Source organism: Capsella rubella, unplaced genomic scaffold (assembly GCF_000375325.1).
Source record: "Capsella rubella cultivar Monte Gargano unplaced genomic scaffold, Caprub1_0 scaffold_7, whole genome shotgun sequence".
NCBI lineage: Eukaryota > Viridiplantae > Streptophyta > Magnoliopsida > Brassicales > Brassicaceae > Capsella > Capsella rubella.
The window spans coordinates 17,245,505-17,252,483 of record NW_006238917.1 but is presented as its reverse complement, the minus strand read 5'-3'; the positions used below and the strand labels follow the sequence as shown (position 1 = coordinate 17,252,483).

Here is a 6,979-nt window from a genome sequence, read left to right as displayed (position 1 = left end):
AATTTAATTATAATTTACTTCTATATATATATATATATATATATATATATATATATTACTGTAAAAACATAGTATTATTCGAAAGAGAACAGAAGAGGGAAACACATTATAAATTATTGAAGATTAATACTTCATTAATAGATTATATATGAGAATCCTACAAATTTTGAAAACAAAGATATATGACATGACAAACCATATATTCATTGTCCCAGTAAGACCTTAACCAAATTATTTTATAAAACGTTTTTAAGGTTGAATATAAACAACAATTATATGAAAATTACTAATACTTAATTCTTCTCTGTACTTTTTCATGATTCGAATCCCATCGAGCTTTATTCCTTTTATGTAGAAGAGGAAGCATCATCTACCAATAGCTTCGTCTATTTTCTTGATCAAATCCTAAAATTTCAATAATCCAATTAGCATTTTTATTATCAACTCTAAAAGAAATAAGAATTAGCATATGTATAAATTAGTTGCATTGTAATAAATATTTAAGAGCAGTTAAATGGATATATATTTTACCGTCAAATCTTCTTCATTTACTGTTTTTGCTTCGATGATAAGACGCATCTCATCGTTTAACTTCTCGACAATCTCAGTCTTTAGAATCTCAGTCTTGCGAATCTCTTTCTCACTTTCTGGAGGACCAAGGTTTGCTATAATTTTATAGAACATGTCGTTGATACCTTTTGTCTCATACCAATCCTAATTATTTTATACAACAAATCAGTGATATATATATATACACCTTTTTGACAAAACAATGGAAATATATATATGAACACTTTTACCTTCTCCTGTTCTTTAGTTTTAACCACTGCTTCTTTGATACGATCTAGTTCAGCCAGAATCTCAGCTTTTGTAAGAACCATCTTCTTGATATGTTTGTTTGAACAAGCTATAATGAAAGACTTAGGCTTAATTTGTTTTCTTTGCTTTTCTTCTCTTTATGTTCTTCTTAATGTTTTGATTCCTTCCGGTTTATATAGAGAATTATTGGATGTAATGTGTGTCAAGTGGGTGTTGATGTTGTTTCTTCCTCACACAAAAGTCTTTGATAATATTACCATTTTTATTTTTGCTTTTTGATTTAGACCACAACTTTTTCAACTAGGAAACTCTTATTTACTAAGTTTACTTCTAAGTTTGTATCTATTTCTTCTAAGATCAACCCACCAACATACACGTTTCTTAAACTTTCTATAAATACATAATACTAAGAATTCAACTTACATGCTTTACGAATCATAGATAACCTTTTTGAAATTTCATATGTTAATATTTCTAGCCAGTTTTAATTATTTCTCTTTTTGGGGTGTGGCTGTGATTGTGAAGAACAACGTCGACAGCTTTCATTTTTAGCTATTTTTTTTTCTTTACACCATATAGTATTTACCTTTAAAATGTGTTTATCTTTGTAATTAGTAGGACATTATAATTTGTGCTGAAAAAATAAATATGTTATTTATATGATATATTATAATAATCTTGTGTGATTCTTTCAAATCATTTTTTTCATATGCATTCATGTACAATTAAACGTGTACAACCTTTACAAAAACACATATGTATATAATTAAGTGTGTAACTTTGATTTGGTATCCGAATAAAAAAGAACCAATATGGAGGTTGTAACAATTATTTCGATTGTGACTTTTTCCAAAATAGTACACATTGTGATTATTCATAAACTCTTGTAATGTTCTTTGTAATATACATGAATACACAATTTACACAGTTGAAGACACCTCATATTGGTGCTGGTTTTATAATTTCTTTCCATAGAGTTCTTTTTTTTTTTTTTTTGGGTGTGTTAAGTAATTTGATACTTTATTACTGGAAAAACTAAGTAATTTGTGAATAACTTGCATCGTTAGTGAGTACTGATATATATTTTATCACTTATTGATATATATATATATATATATATATATATATCTTATATAATAAGACAAGGTTTCTTCTATCTTTGCCTCACAAAGCGACATTTGGCGCTTTATATTCTTGACATGTGTCATTTTTATTAATTTCTAATTTAACATTTAAAAATTATTTCATTTGTGATATTGTGTTGTAAGTTATAAGATATGTATTGTTTGCTTTTTAAAAAAGTGTCATTGTTGCAAAAAAATATTTTACCTAATTTTAGTTTCTATTTAAATTAAATATCATATAAACTAAACATAAAATGGAGTAGTTAATTTAAAGTTCAAAAATCACAAAAAATTCCTCCTCCTTTTAACGTATTTTTTCCTAAAGTTATTAATATGGGTAATAGATTATTTATAACATATTTTTATAATTTTTGAGAAATAAGTTTATAATAAAATAATTAAAGAGAATTGTTTTCTCTTTATTTTAGCATGGTGAAATCTATGGTAAATAATGAAATTAGAGAAAGTTTGATTGTTTTTCAGTATAATAAATTAGTACATCTAAAATATTTAGATAAAGTAACTATTTAACCAAAAAATATTCTATTATTTAATTTACTATAATTTAATTTAGAAAACAAAATTTATTTAATTTACTATTATTAAACAGTTGAGAGAGGAAACACAGTCTAATAGAATATAATATCATGAAATTTAATCAAAAATAATTATCATATTATTCACAAATCATATATATATATATATATAAATAAAGTTTTACGCTCTTCTTATTGGTTCACTTGGCATCTAACTTAAAAAAAAATATTATGTATTATCACATATATATTATATATATTTAATTCACAATTTAATATAAAACTGAAAAAACAATGAACCACAAAACACAATTAGTCATATACATTAAACTCACAATTTAATATAAAAACTGAAATAATATAAATTTGCATTAACTATATTTTACATTGAATTTTTCAGCACACAATAAATTATAATTGATTCCCATAATTGCATATGTTAAATGGACCAAAGCAATTTTTATTTACTTTCCTTAAATTTTAATCGAATATAATTTCATTAGCAAAAAAAATATAAAAATATCACCCATCTCTATTGTTTCTTATGATAGCTTCTCAAAAAGGTTTTATAGAAAAGGTTTTTAAATCTAATAATTTTCTTTTGACCTAATCTGATAAATTTAATATATATATATATATATAAGAATACACAGGTTGGTTTGCGATACTGACAATTATATGGTAGAGCGGATTATGATTGATATTTTTATTAATGTAATCTTTTACGGTTGGTCCATCAAAATATAAAATGTAAAATTAATGTGTATTTTTTACAAACGCAAATTGGTTTTATCAATGCAATCTTTCACGAGTTAGTATTGTCAAAGTATCATTTTCTCAGTTATCATTCCCTCATTCTCTCATCCTCTATCTCAATTTTCTCTATCTCAATTATTATATAAAAAAAGAGCTTTGTGTTTTTTTTTGTATGAGTTTTAGAAAACAATTAAAATATTCTTTTATAAAAGCTCAACTGTAAAAAAAACTATTTTGATGCTCTGGATTAATATAAGGTTGTTGACAAAAAAAATTGAAATATTAATGTGTCATTCTATAATATTATCCTATATGAAATATTAGAAGATATGATTTTTGGAGAGACCGAAGAAAAAAGTAATCAACATTTCATAAGCAATGATATTTTTGAAAAAAAAAAGAATATAACACCGGGACAAACCTAAAATAGATTTTTATAGATTACAAGTTCAAATAGTTGTTTGTAGTGATCTAAGACTATAAATATTACTCTTAGTATCCTACTGTAGTTAAATAAAAAAGTATTCTAATGGTTATTTTAATTGATGATGGAATTTGTTGAATACAAATTAAAAAAATTATTTCACTTTTTGTTTTCTTTTTGTAAAAAAAAATATCATTTATAATGTATTTTAAATCATTTATGCAGTAGATACCAATCTGCATAATACAAAATAATTATGAAACATATACACTTAGTTTTATATTAAATTTGGAAATATCAAATAAATATTCTATTAGATAGTGCATAAAAATGAAGAAAATTTCTTAATTGCTTCAATTAAATTGATTTCCAAATAATTATACTAAAATTATTATAAATATAATATCAAATTTATCTCGCGCATCGCGCGGGTCTACTTCTAGTTTTTTAATATGGTACAGTTTCGACGGAATTGATTTTTCTCTTGCCCTAACAATACTACTAATTCTTGTTTATTATTTTAGTTTGATTCTAACACATCATATTAACTTTGTTATGTGTATATAGCTAGACATCGATACACATGCACCTCTTATATGTGTAATGCCACTCTCTTTTATAAGACCTTAATGAGAAAAAAGAAAAAATGTTCAAGAACCATTTGAAAAATCTCACCTATTTAATTATGAGCTTATTTTGTTTTTCTCATGGTTATAAGTATATTATATTGAGTTATATTACTGGAAAACATAGTATTAGTTTATATTTAACTAGTCAGTTGTCCGCGCTACGCGCATGAGTTTATTATATTGTTTATGAGTAACTGGTTTGTATTTTATTTCCTACTTATTTTTTTCACTATACCATACGTTACTTTTTTAAAAACTTAAATTGTGTTTGTATAGAAAAACTATTGAGTTTTAGCTTCATTAGTCGTTGAGAAATTAAGTGTATATAGTATAAGTCGAAATGTGGGCGTAAATAGAAGTGCGGTTGAGAATCATTGAGAAACGTGTGCTATTAGGGTTTTTACCAAATATAGATCTAAATGTTAATATTTTAGGCCCTTTTATATGTTGGCATGAAATTTGAACATGATTTGTGGGTTTCGGGTGGATTGTTGTATTTTTAGTTGTTTACATTATCTCTTTATATATTGTCATAATTTATTATTTTTTGTTTTACGGTTTCCTTTTTTGGATTTGTCGTACTTTATATCTCGTAATGATCATATATATACTATTATATATTTTCTGATTTTATGTTTTATATATTTTTTTGTTTTTTCATATGGAAAATTTTTTAAATTTAACATATTAGTACAATTTACTTTATATTTAGTTTATTTCATTTAATAATGTTTTATTTTAATTTTCAATTTTATGAAATATAGTTAATTTTTTATTTTGTTTATTAGTTTAACATATGTGTTGTATTGAAAACAAATAGTTAAATTCATATTGGAAACTTTTAAAGAAATATTATTTTTATTTTTACCTTTTTATATGTTTATAAAAAATAAGAATTTATGTTTCGGTCCGACCTATCTCACTTATGTTAGAAAATTTTTTAAGACATAAATTAGATAGATTTATATTCTCAAAATTTCTTATTTTTTGTTTTATTCCTGTTAAATCCCATTATCTTTAGGTTTACATTGAGTAAATATAATCATATATATATATATATTTTAAACATTCACTAAAAACTATAATCTATTATTTATATATTTGTTAGTATAATCGATAATTAGTAAGTTTTTTTAACTCTTAATCAATTATCTTTTTTAGTTTTATAATGTATAATATAAAAAAGACCTTTCATATTCATTTTGGAAAAACTTATTTATACAGGTTTAAATATTAAAATTAAATGATAAAATGGTATAATTAATTTTAAAAATTAAATAATAAAATGAGGTGAATGATGATGTGGCTTAAGGAGAAGAGAGAAAAAGCTAACTTTATATATATAGATATATCAAAGTGTTATTTACTCTTAATATAAAAGAAGAGTAATTATGTCTATTTTTCAGTTGAAAAAAAAAAGTTCATGTTAGAAAAACATCTCAAATTGGAGTTTATAAATTTGAGAGAGAGAGAGAGATTATAAATTATTCAAGATAAATACTTCAAATATATATGAGAATACTACAAATTTCGGAAAGAAAGATAATGACAAACCCATTCATTATTCCAGCAAAACATAAACAAATATTGTGAAATTACTACTAATTATTCTTCTTTACTTTGTCATCCGATCGAGCTTTATTTATTCCTTTATTTTGAAGAAGAGGAACCATCTTCCTTCGTCTTAAAATTTGCCTAATCTGTTGTGCAAATCCTAAAATTTCAATAATCCAATTAGCATTTTTTATTATTCACTCCAAAAGAAAATAATAACATATATGTATTGTATTTTAATAACCCAACGAGTTGTATTTAAATTAATGGATATATATTACCTTCAAATGTTCTAGATTTACTCTTTTTGCTTCGTTGATACTACGCATCTCATCTCATCTCATCAATCTTTTATTTCCCAATCGTAATTATTTTATACAAAAAGAATCTGTTAATTATGTATATAAGAGTATCATCAAAATGGATTTTTTCATGTTTCGCCAATATTTCATGGAGACGATCCATTTCAGCTTCTGTAAGAACCATTATTAATTTCTTGATATGTTTTATTAAAAATGTTTTTGTTTTTGGTATTATTAAACAAGATTGATGGAAACACTTAGGCCTAATCTTTCTTTGGTCTTCTCTCTCATTTACTCTTTTTAATAGTATATTCAATCGTCAGTGTATAACAATCGTAATTATTTTATTCAAAACAATTAAGGGAAAAATATATATATACTAGCAGTTGACCCGCGCTCCGCGCGGGAGGTTTATAATTTTGTTTCGTTGATTTTTTATTCATATTGTGATATTTTATTATTTTTTAATTGATTTTCAAAAAATATTATAATTATTTTCTCTTTAATTATTATCTTTCAATACTCAAATTTAGATTAAAATCATTTGATTCAATTTATGAAATATCATTTTTTTTCTTTTTGATCATGTTATAAACTAATATTTCACTTTCATTTTTTTTCCTCTTTATAATTTTATATATACAATTACATAAATGTTGTTTTAGTCTACCATAAATTTAAATTTTACTTCCATTCTAAAACTCAGTAACATATTTAAAATATTAAATTATGATCAATATAAAATGAAAGTTGAATTATATTATTACCACTAATAAAAAAATTAAAAGTATTGTTTTTCTTATTTTAACATTTCATTTTTTTACATAATTTTTTT

General features: G+C 23.4%; 1 long non-coding RNA gene across 1 annotated transcript in view; it reads right to left on the bottom strand.

Annotated features, from left to right (window-relative positions):
* Positions 1–6,979, bottom strand: part of LOC111829654 — a 13,458-nt gene that overhangs the window by 695 nt on the left and 5,784 nt on the right. The gene's annotated exons all lie outside the window — the stretch shown is intronic.